The sequence below is a fragment of the Mustela putorius genome, unplaced genomic scaffold (genome assembly GCF_011764305.1).
Source record: "Mustela putorius furo isolate JIRA1106 unplaced genomic scaffold, ASM1176430v1.1 tig00003932_pilon_pilon_pilon:0A:0A, whole genome shotgun sequence".
NCBI classification, from domain to species: domain Eukaryota; kingdom Metazoa; phylum Chordata; class Mammalia; order Carnivora; family Mustelidae; genus Mustela; species Mustela putorius.
Window position 1 is genome coordinate 3,351,000 of NW_025422077.1, and position 19,762 is coordinate 3,370,761.

At 36.9% G+C, this 19,762-nt stretch overlaps 1 long non-coding RNA gene across 1 annotated transcript; it reads right to left on the reverse strand.

Moving 5' to 3' along the window:
• Nucleotides 1–12,585: 12,585 nt before the first annotated feature.
• On the reverse strand, nt 12,586–18,474 carry LOC101691779. Its single transcript, XR_201270.3, has 3 exons — nt 18,398–18,474; nt 16,349–16,412; nt 12,586–13,190 (listed from the first exon to the last, which is right to left on the reverse strand). It is a non-coding gene; the product is annotated as an uncharacterized LOC101691779 (long non-coding RNA).
• Nucleotides 18,475–19,762: the final 1,288 nt, after the last annotated feature.

A 19,762-nucleotide genomic window follows, 5' to 3' on the forward strand; every position in this document is an offset into this window, starting at 1 on the left:
TAAAGATGTAGTTTTTCTCAGTGGAAAGAAATTCTTAGTGATAAGCTTAGTAAAATAGTTGGCACTAATTCTTAAATAGAGAAAGACAAGTTAGATTGATAAAAACTTAAGAAAAAAGATAACTGAGGAAGCTTGGGTGGCTCAGTTGGTTAAGGGTTTGGGCTCAGGTCATGATCTCAGGGTGGTGAGCTAGAGCCCTGCATCAGGCTCACGGCTCAGCCGGAAGTCTGCAGGAGCTATCTGTCTCTCCCTCCACTCCTCCCTCTGCTTGTGTCTCTCAAATAAATAAATAAAATCTTAAAAAAAAAGAAAGATAACTAAACTGATAACAAAAGAGTCAAAGGATAAAACCCTTAAACTATTGCCAATACCATCTATTTTTTTATTTTTATTTAAATTTTAGTTAACATAGAGTGCAACACTGGTTTCAAGAGTAGAATTCAGTGGTTCGTTACTTCCACACAACACCCAGCACACATCACAAGTGCTCTCCTCAATCCCCATCACCCCTGTAGCCCATTCCCCACCCACCTCTCTCCATGAACCCTGTTTGTTCTCTACAGTTAATAGTCTCTTATGGTTTGTCTCCCTCTCTCCTTTCTTCCCCCATTCCAATATGTTCATCTATTTTGTTTCTTAAATTCCACATATGAGTGAAATCATATCGATACCATCTAATTTTGACATCAAAAAACAAGGTATTTGCAAGGATCATAGGAAGGAACATTAATGTTTATGCCCAGATTCCTGAAATGACTATCTTCCTACTACTGATAGAATGTCTGTAGCTCCCATGATTTGGAGTAGATAGTAGTATGCTTATCTAGTTGGTGATTAGAGAAGAAGAGTAGTTCTAAAAACAGTTGGTCACAAGAAAATGTTGGGTTGGGTATGCAACCACTTGTCTGCTGCTTGTTAAGTTATGAATCAGGAGAATACATCCATATCCTCCTCAGTTGGTCTTCCTGGGCCAAGTGGGAATAAAATCCAAGTAATAAGACTGGTGAAATATTTCTATCTCCTGTTACTCTGAAAATGCCAGAAAGGTCATGATTATTCACAGAGGTCCTTTTTTTAATACTGAACCTTACCAAAAATCCTGATGTCACACAATCAAATATGTGGCTTGCAGTAAAGGTTACATTTTTTTAGCCACATTATGGTTTATAAAATGGCTTTTACTGGATTTTACTGAATTTTGAGTGTTAATTAGCTGATATAATACATGCAAAGTCTGTGCATATTACATTATTAATATATGTAGTTATAGTATTATAAAGAATATTATTATTATAGTATTACTAATTAGGTACAGAAAGATTTTTTTTAACTTCAAAGTGTTAATAGTTCCCATAATTTTTTTTTAAATGGAAAGACTGAGGACACTGATTATAAATCAAAGAACTATTACAGAGGCCTTTCCAAATATTATTTAATATTTACTGACTATGCAATAAGCATTTTTATAATCTTTTATATAAAAGAAAAATCTGGGTTTATCACAATATTATAAAGACTAATGTTTGTAATTTAAAATTTATAAAGAGTTGTGTATTTCTCACTCATTGGCATTTAATGTATTTTAAAAGGATTTAGAAGTGAATTGGGGATCATTTCACATTTTCAAACCACTTTACTGTATTAAGTACATAGCTTATTTCCTTGATTATAAACTTAAACAGAAAACTGGATAACACCTAACTTAACCAAGGTTTATAGAATAAGTAGAATTATTTTACATTAGGAAAGAAATACAATCTAAAGCTAAGTCACTATAAGATGATCTAGAAATTATTAATTCAAAGACAATTAAAAATCATTAAACTTTAAAGCCATATTAAATGTTTACCAGAGAATGTCTTAATTATCCAAAGACACTGAAATAATTTCTTTAATAACAGAAAAACAATAAACAGCACTGTTTCTTTTCACAGTGAGTATAAACACAGTAAATGTCCTGGGTCGGGCTTTAATGTGCCCCCATTAGAACATTGAGCATGTTAATGCCAGAATGGACCAGGAGCTCTTTTGAATGCATATTTAACATATATTGGTGCTCACCATATTTGTATGTTAAAATTTAAGAATTTCCTGAAGAGATAAATTTAAATAATTGAGTTGACATAGATTGAAATTTGATGCAGAGATTAAACAAGCAAATCCTTTTGGCATATCCTAAGGGAAAGTGAATTTGGTTCTTAATAGGTAAAAGTCAAAGTGTTTGGGCATCATCCAGGGAATAACCTCTGTAGAGAAAGAAATTGTAGGCTCAATAATCTGTGATATAACTTGTGCACTTCTAAAAATTTGAGAACTACGAACTTGAACATCTTAAGATAAAGCACTATAAAAAAATCAAGAAGTATAAGTCAAATATAATTGTAATCCTAGGGATTCTGGGGGAGAGAATAGAAGAAAGTCCACTCTGTTCAAGATTCCGACTATTAATTTTAAAATCGTAATAGTAGTTGGCAACAAGAGTTAAAAGGAAAAGGGGTCAAACGCAACAACTCAGACTACCACCTTGAGCTGAAGTTACGCTCAGAAGGTTGCGTAAAAATTTTTTAATGTATGTGGGAAACCAAAATGCCTGGAACAGAACATATAAGCTACTTTGAAATCTGTGAGAGATTTTATTAAAAAGTTAGGTCAGGTGAGAGCCTAGAGATATGATGCAAGTCAAGGATCAAAGAGTATTATTATTTTTTTACATTGTCTTCATTACCCACACCCAGGTCTTGAATATATGAATGCTACCCAAGGAGTAATTATGCAAGACTTAGTTAGAAATAAAATATACCTTAAATATTCCAATTTTGTATTTTCCATAGAAACATAAATAAAAATGAGAATTACGATCCAGACTTCTATTCTCAGAATGTGGCAACTGAAAGACACTTATAGATAGGTGGTCAAGAACAGGAATTTTAAAAAAATAATAATAATTTCTTTGAAATAATTATCCATAATAAAATAATACCAGAACTTTCTAAAACAGAAAGGAAGAATAAAACCTTTGTGAACAATTGTCTGTTGCTGAATATTCATTGCTATGAGCTTAATTATGTGCCCTCCAATATTCATATGTTGAAGCCTGAACACCCAGTCCCCCCAAATGTGACTGTATTTGGAAAGAGGGCCTTTAAAGAAGTGATTGAGTTAAAATGAGACCATTAGAGTGGACTCTTTTCTCGTTTGATGTGTGTCCCTATAAGAGGAAATTTGGACACACAAAGACACCAGAGATGCATGCACACAGAAGAAAGACTATGTGAGGACACAACAGGAAGGCAGTGGCCAAATGCAAGCCAAGGAGCTAGGTTTCAGAAGAAACCACACCTGCTGACATCTTGAGCTGGGACTTTGCCTTCCCAAGTGTGAGAAAATAAATTTCTGTTGTTTAATCCAGCCAGCCGATAGCATTATTGTTATGGCAGCTCCAGCAAACTAAGGCACCCAAATATGGTTGATTCTTGTTATTCACAGAAATTATGCTCTAAAAAGTTGCTATGAACACTGAATTAGAGAATCCTAGACCATTAGTCTTAGGGGAATTACAGGGTCAGTTTCCTGAAAGCTTCTGTTCATTATATTTTTATCAACTGGTCAGTATATAACAGTATATAACATTGCTTTACATACATTTTTGTGTAGAGAGACCCATTTTAATATTATTGTTGATTTTTTAACAATTAAGCACATGGCCAACAGCACTATAATTCATGCCTAAATAAAGCTCATCTAACGTGTATTATCTCCGTAAGGCCCATCATGGCTGTCTTGCACTTAGGAACACTGGATAGCACTTCGGCACTATGCTTTGAGACATTTCACAGTGAAATCACCAAAAAAAGCAAATAAATGTGAAAAATGTAGCGCTAAATAGACCACGAAGAGGACACTTGTTTACAGCATGAAAGCGGAGACAGGAATACAGAGCTTCCCTTTGTTTAGTCTCAGCTTGCAATGTGCATACTGGGTGACAAATATTTTGTCACTCTGGGCACACTCAAAATGCCATGAAAGTGCCGAAAACATTAATTTGGGGGATACAAATAAAATTTAGAGGGTAAGAAACCCCCCCAATATGCACTCCATTAACATAAGGATCAAAGATCAAGGATTTTTTTCTCTTTCAATGCCAACCTTGCCGTCTAACACCAGCCACCCATGCCATGTAATGTGTACTCAGGAACCCACCTCCCCCACTGTGCTGACAGCAGAAGTAAGTGTACTATTTAAAAGATAGCTAGTAGGAAAAGGTCACAGGACTTCTGGGAAAGATGGTGGAGTAGGAGGTCCTAACGTCACCTCGTCTGCATATCCAACTAGAAAATATCCCCATTAATGTACAAAAAAAAAAAATGGAAAAGACCCAGGACACAGGCAGAATGTTAGTAAAGGGACAGAAAAGCTTTGATCATGAAAAAGGAAGTGAAAAAAAGGCCAGGATATCACTACTTATATCAGACAGAATAGACTTTAAAACAGATTATAACAAGAGACAAATAAGAACACTATATAATCATAAAGGGAAAAAATCCAACAATATAACAATAATAAATATTTATGTACCCAAAATGGAAACACCCAAACACATAAAGCAGCTAACAACAAGCTAAAAGGAAGTAATTAATGATAATACAATAATAGCAGGGAACCATAAAAGCCCACTTCCTCAAAGAACAGATCATCCAAACAGAAAACAAGGCAACATTGGCTTTGAATGACACATTGGAGCAGAAGGATCTAACAGATATATGCAAAAACAGTCCAACCTAAATTCCAAAAAAATACATTATTTTCAAGTGCACATGGAACATTCTCCAGAACAGATCATATGTTAGGCCACAAAACAAGTCTCAACAAATTCCAAAGGACTGAAAGCATACCAGGCATCTTTTCCAAACACAATGTTATGGAACCTGAAATCAACAAGAAAAAAATCTGGAAGAACACAAATACATAGAGGTGAAATGACATGTTAATAAACAATGAATGCGTCAACTGGAAAATCAAAGAGGAAATTAAAAAATACATAGAGACAAATGAAAATGAAAATACAATCATCCAAAATCTTTGAGATGCAGCAATAACTATTCTTAGAGGAAAGTATAGGGCAATACAGACCTACTTCAAGAAGCAAGAAAACTCTTTAAAAAAACTAAAATTGTACCCATAGGAGTTAGAAAAAGAACAATAAACAAAAACCCAAAACCAGGAGAAGAAAGGGAAAGATAAAGATTAGAGCAGAAATAAATGAAATAGACACTAAAATAATAATAATAAAAGAGAATAAAGAAACCAGAAGCTGGTTCCTTGAAAAAAAAAAAATTCAACAGAATTGATAAACCTTAGCCAGAATCATCAAAATTAAAAAGACAGCGAGAGAGAGAAAACTCAAATAAAGTCACAAACGAAAGGGGAAAAATAACAATAGACACCACAGAAATACCAAGGATTATAAGAGAATATTGTGAAAAACTACATACCAAAAAATTGGAACACTTTAAAGAAATGGATAAATGCCTAGAAATATTTAACCCTACGAAAATAGAAAATTTGAACAGATCCATCACAGCAAGGACATTGTATTAGTAATCAAAACCGCCCAACAAACTAAAGTCCAGCACCATATGGCTTCACAGATGAATTCTACCAAATATTTAAAGAAGAATTAATACGTATTCTTCTCAAACTATTCAAAAAAAATAGAGGGAGGAGTCTATGAATTCAGCATTACTATGATACCAAAACCAGATAAAGACACCCACATAAAAGAGAGAACTCCAGGGCAATATCTCTGATGAACATAGATGCAAAAATCCTCAACAAAATACTAGCAAACTGAATCCAACATTAAAAACATCATTTACTGCCATTTAGTGGGATTCATTCCTAGGATGCAGCAGTGAACTATAGTTGCAAATCAATTAATTTAATACATCTCATGGGAACATACTTCAACATAATAAAGATCATAAATGAAAAACCCATACCTAATATCATACTCAGTGGTGAAAACAGAGCTATTCTTCTTCCATGGTCAGGTACAAGACAAGGATGTCCATTCTTACTGCTTTCATTCAGCCTAATACTGGAAGTCCTAGCAATCAGATGAGAAAGAAGAAATAAAAGGCATCCAAAATGGTAAGGAAGAAATAAAACTTTCAGTATCTGCAAATGACATGATACTATATACAGAAAACCCAAGACTCCACCAAAAACCTACTAAATAGATATATAGAACTGATAAATTCCATAAAGTCATAGTATACAAAATCAATATACAGAAATCCATTGCATTTCCATACACTAATAAGGAAGTACCAGAAAGAAAAAAAAAATTAAGAGAACAATCCCATTTACAATTGCACCAAAAAGAATCAAGTGCCTAGGAATAAACATAACCAAGAAGGTGAAAGATGTTATCTGAAGCTATAAAACATGGATGAAACAAATTTATGAGTACACAAACAAATGGAAAGATATCCCATGCCCTTAGGCTCAGAGAATAAATATTGTTAAAATATCCACCCTACTCAAAGCTATTAACAGATAAAATTCCCTCCGTATCAAAACACCAACAGCACTTTTCCGCAGAGGTAGAACAAGCAATCCTAAAATTTATATGGAACCACAAAAGACCCTGCATAGCCAAAGCAATCTTGAAAAAGAAAAGCAAAGCTGGAGGCATCACAATTACAGGCTTCAAGTTACATTACAAAGCTGTAATGATGAGAACAGTAGGTTACTGGCACAAAAATAGACATATAGATCAATGGAAAAAAATAGAAAACTCAGAAATCAACCCACAACTATATGATCAATTGATCTTCAAAAAAGCAGGGAAGAATGGCCAATGGGAAGAAGTTTCTTCAACACATGATGTTGGGAAAACTGCACAGCTACATGCGAAAGAATGAAACTGGACAAAATTCTCACACTGTATGCAAAAACTCAAAATGGATTAAAGACCTAAATATGAGATCTCAGACCTAACATCCTCGTAGAGAGCACAGGCAATATTTTACTAGCATTGGCTACAGCAACATTTTTCTAGACATGTCTACTGAGGCATGAAAGCAAAAACAAAAATAAACTATTGGGACTACATCAAAATTAAAAGCTGCTTCACAACAAAGGAAATAATCAACAAACCTAAAAGACAACTTACTGAATGGGAGAAGATATTTGCAAATTGTAGATCTGATAAATGGTTAGTATCCAAAATATGTAAAGAACTTAGACAACACCCCAAAACCCCAAATAATCCAATTAAAAAGTGGGCAGAATACACAAATAGACTTTTTTCCAAAGACAGATGTCCAACAGACATATGGAAAGATGTTCAACATCACTCATAATCAGGGAAATGCTAATCAAAACCATGAGAAGATATCACTTCACGCCTGTCAGAATGGCTAAAATAAAAAAACACAAGAAACAACAAGTGTTGGTGAGGAGGAGAAAGGAGTCCTTGTGCACTGTTGGTGGGGATGCAAACTGGTGCAGCCTGTCGAAAACAATATGGAGGTTCCTTAAAAAATCAAAAATAGTTGGGGCCCCTGGGTGGCTCAGTGGGTTAAAGCCTCTGCCTTCCGCTTGGGTCATGATCCCAGGGTCCTGGGATCGGGCCCTACGTCGGGCTCTCTGCTCAGCGGGGAGCCTGCTTCCTCCTCTCTCTCTCTCTCTGCCTACTTGTGATCTCTGTCTGTCAAATACATAAATAAAATCTTTAAAAAAAAATCAAAAATAGAATTACCATATGGTCTAATAATTCTACCGCTGGATAGTTACTGAAAGAATATATAGACTCTAATTTGAAAATATATATGCACACCCCTATGATTACTGCAACATTATTTATAATAGCTGAATTATGGAAGGAATCCAAGTGTCCACGGAGAGATGAATGGATAGAACGAAATGGTATGTATATGCATGGAAAATTATTCAGCCATAAAAAGAGTAAAACCTTGCCATTTGCTACAACATGGATGGAGCTACAGAATATTGTGCTAAGGTAAATAAGTTAGTCAGAGATAAATATTATATGATTTCAATTGTTTATGGAATTTAACAAACTTAACACATGAACAACAACAACAAAAAAGAAACCAAAAAAAAAAAAAAAAAGGACCCTTAACTATGGAGAACACACTGATGGGTCCCCAAAGGGAGGTAGGTGGGTAGAGGGGGAACATAGGTGAAGGAGATTAAGAATACATACACCGGGGCGCCTGCGTGGCTCAGTGGGTTGAGCCTCTGCCTTCGGCTCAGGTCATGATCCCAGGGTCCTGGGATCGAGGCCCGCATCGGGCTCTCTGCTCAACAGGGAGCCTGCTTCCCCCTCCCCCACCCCCGCCTGCCTCTCTGCCTGCTTGTGATCTGTCAAATAAATAAATAAATAAATACATCTTTAAAAAAAAAAATACATGTACTGTGTTGAGCCGTCAGTAATGGGCAGAATTGATGAATTGCTATATTGTGCACCTGAAACTAATATATATCCGTATGTTAATTTTACTGGGATTAAAATTAAATTTAATCTAATAAATTTAAAGTAATATAAATACTGTACACAAGGAAATAAGCAAAGAATAATAAAAGACTACTACTACTTAATGACGGGTTATTTCAGATCATCATTTCATTTTATGGGTAAGTTACAGGTATGGAATCAGTTCACCCAATTCACTTTACTTGTGCTACGTTGCTTCTCGCTCTGACCCCCTGGGGTTTGGACTCTTCTATGCTTCTCTTCCGGCCACTGTGAGATTCTTAGGTTCAACCCTGAACCAGATAGAAGAACCTTCTTTTAAAACTATGAAACTACCTCGGACACTAACAACTGATTTTTGTTTCCTGGGGATTCCATAAAATATCCCAGGCAAGAAAAAGAACAAGTTCCAGAATAATCAATACATCACAATATGGACAATAAGTGTTAACTATTAATACTGCAGACATAAAGAAATTACTCTAATATTTTAATTTATTGCTTCAGCTTTATTATTACTCTTAGTGCAATCGTATTCTCATACTCTTTTGTTAGTCATTTACTTCTATGGTTTATAAAATGTTATTTAATAAGAACATTTAATTATTTCATACATATGAAATAATGTTAGTTCTCCTAAGTAAAATAGTATATTAATCTCTTTTCAATTTTTCTCCATTTTCATTTTCTTTAAAGGGTTCTATACTGTAATCATAAATGTGATTTAATCTCTCCCACAGGTAACTTAAAAAGATACTTTACTCATGATCAGGTTTCTTTTGATCCACTGGTAGATCTTTATCAGGCTTCTATTTTCTTGAAGTCTTTGATACTGGAAAAGCTATTCAAAAGTAATTTTATTTTCTAGAACTTCAATGCGAGAATCAAAGATTAAAACCTCTAATTAGATGATAGATAGCAACCAAAGATCCATTTGAGTCTACTAAGCCCTCATTTAAATTCCAGATAATTCTTCCTTTAAGTAAAAAATTGCTCATTCTGTTTTAACAAAGATTCTGTTTTATCATTTTCTTACTTGAAGAAATTTATATAAATATAAATGAATATGAATTTATAGATTATTGTATAATATAGATGTTAAAAGAATAGTTTCAGAATAACCATTATAAGATATCCATGTAGTTAAGAATAAAATGTCACTAAATATGGAATTTATTTTCAAAAATAATTTTAGTATTGAAAATTATGTTACAAATGGAAATGGAAGTGGTGATTAAAATAATTATTTCTGTAAACTGTGTAACCTGCTGGTTTCTAAGTATATGTAGACATGAGCTTTAAATTTTTAACTTTTGACTGCTTTTCTTTTTCTGGTGAAGCTGGACAAATTATACAGATTATGTTTTTTAAAAAGAGGCACTCAATAAATAGGGCCCATGGATTGTCGCTGTGTTAAATCTCTCCCTCTAGCAGGATTTTTTTACCCTTAGTCTACTCACTACCTGGGCTTTCTGCCTCTCCTATGCTCTCAAGCTTTTCTTTACACACAGAATTCTGTAGATTATCTACTTGGAAAAAACCTCAGGACATTCTTTGACACATTCATTAACCGATGATTCTTGCTAAGTACATCCCATAGGATATGATCCAAATGAAATCATGCAATTATAAGAAAGAGACAAAAGGAAGGCTTGAACCAACACAATGACTGAGGCCACAGAACCAAAGACAAGGCATTCAAGATGGCTCATTGACCTACCCAGAGATGGAAGGAAAGTGTCTTTTCCCTCTTGCTTTCTCATGACATCATCATTGCCCTGGGCTCCATTCTCAGTAACGGATTCCCACTGCAACACAGTCAAATATACCTGTTTCTCAAGGGTCTGTTCTCTTCCTTTTTCAAGATGAAAGGCCATAGAAATAGAAGGGTCTATTCACTCAATTCTAATCTAATCTCCTGCAAATCACTGTCACTAACTTTTATTTATTCAACTGGATCCATGACAATTCTTTTTTTCTTTTCTTAAGATTTTATTTATTTATTTGACAGAGAGAGATCGCAAGCAGGCAGAGAAGCAGGCAGAGAGAGAGGGGAAACAGGCTCCCTGCGACCTGAGCTGAAGGCAGAAGCTTTGACCCACGGAGCCACCTAGGTGCCTCGATCTGTGACAATTCTAAATATTTTCAACAGATCTAAATGGGATCAATCCTCTTTTAAAAGATTGCAATATTCTTAGTCCATGGTAAGCAGAGCCTTAACATTTAAGAAACAAAATATGCTAAGAAATTGAAGATTCTTTTAAAAATTTCTATATGAATACCTTAACAATAATGTATTAGTTTGCTTTTTACACTAGGGGAAGACATAAGATACAAAGATTTTATGTCGGTATCTATAATTAGAGATGTAAAAATGTTTATTGCCTTTGTCTGAAGCCAAATCTAGATTTAAAAGTTTATATTGTATTTGGTCTTGATTTTTTTATTTTGAAAGGTCAAATGTAGGATGTGATTAAGCATGGGGACACTTTCAGCTTGCCTAATTAAAAAGAAAAAGCAATACTTTAAAGAATGTAACTTTTACATCTACCAAATAAGAAATAATTAAAAATTACTAAAACCTTGTGTTGTGTCACAGCAAAAAAAAGCAAACTTCCAGTTGATCAGTAAAACCACAAATGGACATCAAACATTTTGGAGGGTATTTTAATAATAGGATTCAAGACCTACAAATTGTTAACAACCTTTCAACAAGGAATTTATTAAGGCAAGGGTCATGGACCTAGGATACAATAAACTGTTGAAATAGGTTGAAGGTCCAAAAGCAGAAGAGATGTTAGGGTTTGGTATATTCGCAGAATGAATCATCACTTACCAGTCATCAATGTAATAGATATTTAGATACTATATTTGAATACCAAGTGGAATTTTTTACTTCCTCTGAGCATGGAGACTAAGAGCTAGAACAAAGTAGTATAAAGTAATTCCACTTTCTAAAGTGAGATCAATAGAGCCAGGCACCCTCTACAAGGTTCTCATGTCACAGACTGTATTAAACATTCCTCTTTTGAGTGTCATTTCTGCCTTTACTACTACAGATAGACCATACCTTTTGCCCTGAACTTTCCAGTAGCCAAATGGTGTTGATTCAGTGGGCTAAAATCACAAAAGTATCATGAAGTTTCTAATACGAGGTCCTAGGTTTAAGAGGTACTTGTCACAGGCATCCTCAGAATGAAAGCTTATTCAGCTGGTAAACAGTGAATAATACCTGTATAGCAACATAGCAACTCTAAATGGTAATACTTATTTTTTCTAAATTCCAATGCAGTTAGTATAGTGTATGGTGTTCTATCAGTCTCAGGTGTACAACAATGATTCAACAACTGCACACATCACTCAAGATAAGTGTTCTCGGAATCCCCTTTACCTATTTCACCCATTGCTAGGACTTTTATTAGTACCCAGCTTTTTCTTAGCCAATATATACATCTTATTGCCTTGAGGAGAACTAGGTTGATTTGGAGGAAGCATAAAGACAAAAAAAAAAAAGTTAATGAATTAGTGTTCCTTTTTGGTTTCTGTGTCTTCCAAACTGAATTTGTAAAGCCAAAAAGGAAGCCCCAAATAGTAGATCATAATAAAATACTGCACAACTACAGAGGCAAAAAGAATAGAACCTTTGGGTCATCACCAGCAAGGCTAGAGAAGGAAAGGAGCAGGATGGGGCTAACACTTGAGGTAATGGGAGGCTGAAGGGTGGGGGCTTGGGACGTCAGGAAAGAGCAGCCCTGGTGGGACCACTGAGGATGTACGGTCCTCGCTGGAGCCTCCCAGTACCACGTGGGCTCAGCATAATACTGCAGCCCAGAGACTCGAGCAATCCCCTGTCAGCCCCAGGTCAGGAGTAGATGACCCTCCTTCTGAGGAATCATCAAAAGGTCGACAGTCACCCAGAGCTACGTCACAGTGTCTACATCATTCACCTCATTTCATCGCAGCATGATGGTGCGCCATCATCTCACATCATCACAAGAAAGTGGGGGAGGGGGGACGATTACATAATTTGAGAGATCACATTCAAACAACTTTTACTATTGTATATTGTTAACCTTGTTTCTTTTTATTGTTAGTTATTGGTCTCTCAAGGTGCCTAATTTATGAAGTAAGCTTTATCATAGGAGTGTACATATAGCAAAAAACACAGTATGTATAGGGTTTGTATCCCTGCTTGCAGGCGTCCTCTAGGGATAGGAACTACTGGATAGGAATCTCACCATGCAAAGGAGCTATCTTAGCTGTGTTTGCTATTGCCAGCTCTCACAGCTCACAGTGTTCTTTGGAAACAGACTCCTGAGGCTGAACAGGGAATACAGTGTGGTGTTCTCTTGTTACTTGGGTGGTGATGGTGGTGGTGGTTTTTTTGTTGTTTTCTTTTTCTTTTTCTTTTTTTTTTAATACCTGAAAATCAGTGATGATAAGAAAGGAAAACCTCCAAGATTTGTCCTTGAGCGTGGAACCGGAGAGTGATAAAACCCTCACTCTCGACTACAGATGAAGACATTTTAGAGGAAGAAAGTCCATAGACTTAACCACATTCTCCAGCGATGGCAAATCACAGCAAAGCCCCAGTAGCTGGTAATGAAGGCTGAGGGCTGCATTCTTGTGGCTGAGATTGGGTCCTGCTGGATGAGTAAGCTTAACCGAAGAATAATCCGTAGGACAACTGCAGGAATAAATACACCACGGATCATTCAGTCCATATATTGGTCCATTGAGATCTCCAAGGGGGTAAAAAAAAAAAAATTAACAGTGCTATTTTTATTCATCATTTGATTTAAATACCTGTGCTAACTGCCAGTCTTGGGGCAGCTAAAGAGGAGATCAAAGAGGGGAAGGAAGAGGAGGAGGTCCACACTGCCTTGAGAGTGTAGACACTCCTCTGGATTTTAGCTGTGGGGTAAGAGACTCATCTGGAAAATGGGTTCCAGAATGCAAGGATGTCACCTGGAAATAGGAAGAGAGGTTGAGGAAGGGCAGGTGAGCAGGCTATTCAAGGTCCACTCTAGGCACGTTAGGGCAAATACCTAGATTTCTGCCCCTACTTGTTCATTAAAGAATTTAAATCACTTCCCTGTCAGTTTTGCCATTTGAGGTGTCTGTTGACTACTTTCTCCAAATACTTACACTCCACACTGCTACAAAATTATTAAAGAAGACAGTTCAAGTGATACAAAATGATACAATTTTGCCAAGTTTCCAAATAGCCTTTCCCCCAGTTTTGGGTTTTTTGTTTATTTGTTCATTTGTTTTCTTCCCTTCTGAAGAGCTGTCCTCAATTTATAGGACAGCTGTTTTTCATTCCTCAAAGAACTGGGTTGCAACCTGACCAATATCAAGGTGCCGACTCGGCAATCCAACTATACTATCTTCCTTTTGCTTCTGTGTATCAAGGAAAAAATCCTCGGCTAAGACAGAAATCAAAGGTCCCTATGTTCTAGATGTAGAGCAGTTTGTCTTTACCTCTGAGTATACAGTTTCATTTATTTTGGGAGAGAAGTCATAAAATTCTGAACAGGCTCTGAATATCACCTTCCAATATGGCCAATTTCAACCCACAGAGCGAACTTTTAAAAAGCAAAACAAAACAAAACATTCCTTTGAAATATCTTGTCAGGTTTCAGTAGTGCCGAACAGTAAAATATTCGTGGCAAAAGTGAACAAACCCTGGACACAAGAGGCATCTCTAAAGAAGGTGCAAAACCTCCTGCCAACACATGATCCAGAGCCAATCCCAAAGTCAAGCAAAAGAAACAAAGACAAAGTAATTCTCCAGAGAGCCTGCCACAGTAGGTAGGATTCAAGTTTCATGCAAATGGGGTGCGACCATCACTTCTATCTGGCCATATCTGAGAGGCCTCCAGCCTGACAGCTGCCAAGTTCTCAGGACGGGAAAGGAGACAGACAAGGAGGTGATGGCTGTCCCTAGGTGAAAAATAGATCAATAAATAATAGGTCTAAATTTGGAAATGAAGAATCAAGTTGAAATTTTATTTTCCTCTGGAGACAAATTGAAATTTTCTTTGCTTGAACCAGGCACTAGAATAATCCAGAAGAGCTCACTCTGGTAAATCCTCACCCTTGGCCAGTTTCTACCAGTTTTCCCAGGATCTCATCAACTTTGAGCAAGTAGAGTTTATCACAGAGAATAGAGCTCACATATTTACCAGAATTTGGTGTTTTTTTCCATGAATTTTAATTTCAGTTTCCCTTGGCTGTTTAAGGGAATAAGTGGTAACATTTTATCAGATTCACTATGATTCTCATCAATCATCCCATCAACCCTTGGAGGGGCCCATCCTGGGGCTCTTCAGAGATAGTATAGGAGCATCTATAAGACCACTAACTTGGGGGTCTTCTGTTTACCATATTGCAGTCTACTTAGATCGGAAGGCAGTTCAAAGGATTAGCAGGCTCTGAGTACTCTGGTAAATGTGGAGATAGGGGAGTAGTAGGAGTCACATCTGTCTTACTGTCTTTGTCTTAAGTACAACCTCTTGTGTCTTTAATTTTTTATTAACCTTTTGCAATAAATATTTCAATGAAATTATTTTGAAATTTTGGAGTTTTGGGAAGTTTTCTACATGCCAGTTAAAACAACCCATTCTTTTTGTTGATTTGGGAGCCCTTGTGGTCAAGGACATTTCTTTCTTTCTTTCTTTCTTTTTTTTAAATAAAGATTTTATTTATTTGACAGAGATCACAAGCAGGCAGAGAGGCAGGCAGAGAGAGAGAGGAAAAAGCAGGCTCCCCTCAGAGCAGAGAGCCCGATGCAGGGCTTGATCCCGGGACCCTGGGATCATGACCTGAGCTGAAGACAGAGGCTTTAACCCACTGAGCCACCCAGGCACCCCAAGGACATTTCTTAACTACTAAGCTACTCAGGCGTCCCAAGGACATTTCTTAAATAAAGAGCTTGTCTCTCTGGAATGTTCCCCATCATGGCCATTATAATTGTAGGTTGTTTTAGTAAGATTTTGCCATTTCTGTAAATATCCACAACCTCCAGGACCATGATTCTCAGATACAAAATAAGCTGTTATGCTGGAAAGTGGCAGGGCACACTCAGTTCTCTGAAACTTGAGGACCCCATTCCTCTAGCTAAGACTTGGGTTCCTCTGACTGGAATTAATACCTAGGAAGGCTGTGCTTCCTGGCTGAGGATCTTACAGTGTTTTCCAGTGAAACTTGTCTCACATAAATTTTCTTGAGGTTAGCAGGGGGTGTGGTGTCCATCTAGCTGTTCCATGACCAATGTACCCTAGCACAAGAAATCTTAGAGCTAGGTGGTGAGCACTCTAACAGCTTTAAAGCTCTCCAACCACCAGTTTGACAGCTTTGGCTTCCAAGATTCCCATTTGCAAAAGATTTATTATTCCTTTCACAAGATTTCTTCATAGTGGTGGACACCTTGATGGCTTTTAATGGTCTGGCTTTTCCCCACATAGACTTTTTTTTATTAATTTTTAAAATTATTTTATAAACATATCATGTATTTTTATCCCCAGGGGTACAGGTCTGTGAATCGCCAGGTTGCTCACTTAGATTTTGATTTTGGTGGTCAAAACAGTCTCAGTTTCCTGTGTTAATTATTTCTGCATGTCCCTCCATGATTTATGCTGTGGACTTACCTTATGGCATTGTGAGTCTCCTCATAGCCATCACCACTTTTGGACATTTCCTTCTGAGTCCCCCCACGGTGCCACTCATTGCCGACCCCCCATTCCTGGCAACTCTCCAGGAATTTAATAAACTCCAGAACCGTTCTAGGGCCCCCAAACCTTTCTGGGAACCAGAACTTTAAGGACTCAGCCGGCGCCTCACCTGTGCATCTCGTCCTACAGGCCGTTGGCAGTCAGCCCTGAATTTCATTCCTGGTTGTCCAACACTGTTTAAAAAAATGATTAAAGAAGACAATTTAGGTGACACAATCCAAATTTAACACTGCTTGAAGTAGACCTTTTTTGTTAGTTTTTCTTGAGAACTGCCAAATGGGGTGGAAGACAAGAAGCTTGTATGGGCTAAAGACTAACACAAGGAAGGAAGAGACAAAACACTTGATAGGCTGGGGTCCCACAGTCACTTTGTTTGTTGAGAAGACCCGGAGGAGGCTTTGTGCTTGGGAACAGGCTGACTGTTTATACTGTGTTTCTGGTTAACTGGGGCATTACAGGGACACGGAAGTTATCTGAGTTTCGGTTTGCTGACACGGCACCCCAGGCAGGAGCAGCCCCAGCATGGGCCTAGAAATGTATTTCAACACTACTTATTAAGTTGGCCAATGTTGCAAAACAAAACAGAAATCAATAAAAACACCAAGCATGCTAAATTCGGTTGTGATTCCTGGTTGTTTCACACAGTTCACGTAATATATGCATCTAATAAATAGGAAAAGCAAATAATAAAGATAATAATAAAAAAAGCAAAATAGGAAATCTCTTGTATTAAATAGCTCTTGTATTAAAAACACAGCCAAGCCAAAATAAAGGTTTCTATGAGCATGACAGAGATATAAATTCACCTGGCAGCCATGAAATCTTGGTTAGATGCAGGAGACAGGTTTTGTGTTACACACTTTCAAAAGTTGGAAGATTTTTCAGCTTTCTTTCTTTTTTTTAAGATTTTATTTATTTATTTGACAGACAGAGATCACAAGTAGGCAGAGAGGCAGGCGGGGTGGGAGGGAAGCAGGCTCCCTTCTGAGCAGAGACCCCCCGATGGGGGCTCCATCCCAGGACCCTGAGATCATGACCTGAGCTGAAGGCAGAGGCTTTAACCCACTGAGCCACCCAGGTGCCCCTCATCTTTCTTATTTTCACAAACATTTTTCACAACCAATATTTTGGACACTGTGGACTAACACAATGTTCAGGATTACACCCCTTATATACTGGTAACATGAATATTTATGCTGCCAGTGAAGACACCTGTAGAGTCCTAATGACTTGAATGATGGTATTTTGTAAAAATTTCAAAGCCCATTGAACGTGTTTGCCTCAATACAAACCCATACAACCTCCAGATCTCTAACGTCCTAATGCTAACGACTGCCAGACATGGCACACTAGTGCACTCTTCATTTATATAACCAACAGCTGGTTGGTTGTATTTCTTCTTGCAAGTCTCACATTGAAACGTTGACATCAAAGTTAACTTGTCCACAAACTAACTCCTGATTCCTCTCCTCAGAGATGTCTTCAGATCCTCCTCCACTGCAGTAAATAGTAGCATTCTCCACTGTGTGGTTTAATCAGGAACCTAAGGAGTAGCCCTGTTCTCCTCTCTGCTGTACATCCCACATGAATCAGTAAGTCAGACTTTTTACATCCTCAACATATCTCCAAATTGCCCAGTCTCTATACATTTTTGCCAGCATCCTAGTTATAATTTTTCACCTGGACTATGGTGATAGTTTCATAATTTATCACCTACATCTGTTCTTGGCTTTGCTCTCATTATTGTCCACATACATAAAAAGGAGTAGTTTTCCCCCAAAGATTATTTACCATGCTGTCCTCTTTTCTTCTGGCTACTCATCACTTAGCTCTCAACTCAAGCTCCACTTCCTCTGAGAAGCCTTTTTGATCTCTGTCACAGGGTAAGGTCTCTTCAATAGCTTTCATAGCACCAATCATCAATCTCTTAGAGAAATTCTAATATTACCATTTTATATTGACTACATGATTACTTAATTGGTAGTTATCTTCCCCACAGCCTCATGTGAGCTGAGCCATGCCAATTTTATCTATTTTACCTTAGTTCTAAGAACATCAGGCTCTCACCCTAGTTCTAAGAACAACATGCTCTAAACCCATGTTAGGAGAGTAAGTATATCCCTTAGATAAGTCCCTATAGATCTGGACATTAGCGAACCTTGCTGTGGGTCTCTTTCCTTTGTCAACTCTACCCCAGTCACACTGAGCTTCTTTCACTTGCCAGAAGGAGTTTCCCATCTCAGAGTATTCCAAAGAGAATTCTCAAAGTAATTCTAGATATTACTTCTACTTGGAATGTTCTTCTGATGGTTCTTGATAGAGGTGGCTTTCTCTCACCGTTCCATGGCCTACATGTATCTTTCTCAAGGCGCTGTTACTTGAACTCTTTTATAGGTTGGTTCAACTTCTTGGTTTTTCTAAGTTATTGGTATATCATTATTTTCCTCCCACTGTTCACCAAAATCATAATTCATATGCAAGTGTTACTTATAGATCATTGCCTCCTCTTTTCTATATAAGCTTTCTGTGGAGAATAACATTATTTTATTCACCAACATATACTCAGAATCCAGCACAGTCCCAGACACCTAAGGACTTAGTAAATATCAAGTGTCTGACTCTTGGTTTTGGCTCAGTTCATGATCTCAAGGTTGTGGGATGGAGTCTTGTGTTCAGTGTGGAGTCTCCTTTGGATTCTTTCTCTCCCTCCTGGTACTGCTCTCTTTCTCTCTCAAACAAATAAATAAAATCTTTTTAAAAATAATAAATCATAATCACATAAGAACACTTACAGTTAGGTTCAAGATTTTTCTCAATAAATAATTTAGGGTCTACATTATCTCATATTTGAACAGGTAAGACTAGGTAATAGATCACCGTGAAAATGCTTTATATCTAAATAATTTTAAAATAGGTCTCAGCAAATATGCATGAAGGCCATGTAAAAAAAAGAGTACATCCATAGAACATCCAACATTAACCAAGGTAATTCTGTTGTACTTTTAAGGGTAAGTTGAATGGGGGAAAAGTCCAACTTTAGTTAACTGAATATGATAGGTTGCTGTGTAGGGTTTTTAGCTATAAACAAGTTCCATATTTTGAGAAATGGCATTTGTCCAGAATAGTTTCTTTCTTGGCAAGATTTAGATCACAATATCTGCTATTTCTTACAGTCAGCTGGAAACAGTATATTCTACTGATTTAAGACTGTGGGCTGTGGTTTCAGACATACTTGGATTCTAATCCCATTTCTATACTAATAAACAGCTATGTAGAAATTTGGACAATTTGTTTGACATTTCTCAGCTTAAAATGAGGGAAAAAATGTTTGCCTCTTCTGTAAAATTAGGTAACATTACTTAAGACATTTTCATCATGACTTCCAATTTGTCAACCTAAACTAGGGTCACCTGCATATAGAAACACATATTATCTTTTGCTTTTTTATGATAACATCCAGGCAGAGAAGGGCTAGACAGCAGATGACCTGGGCAGGCTCCTGGAATGCCAATCTACAAATAGT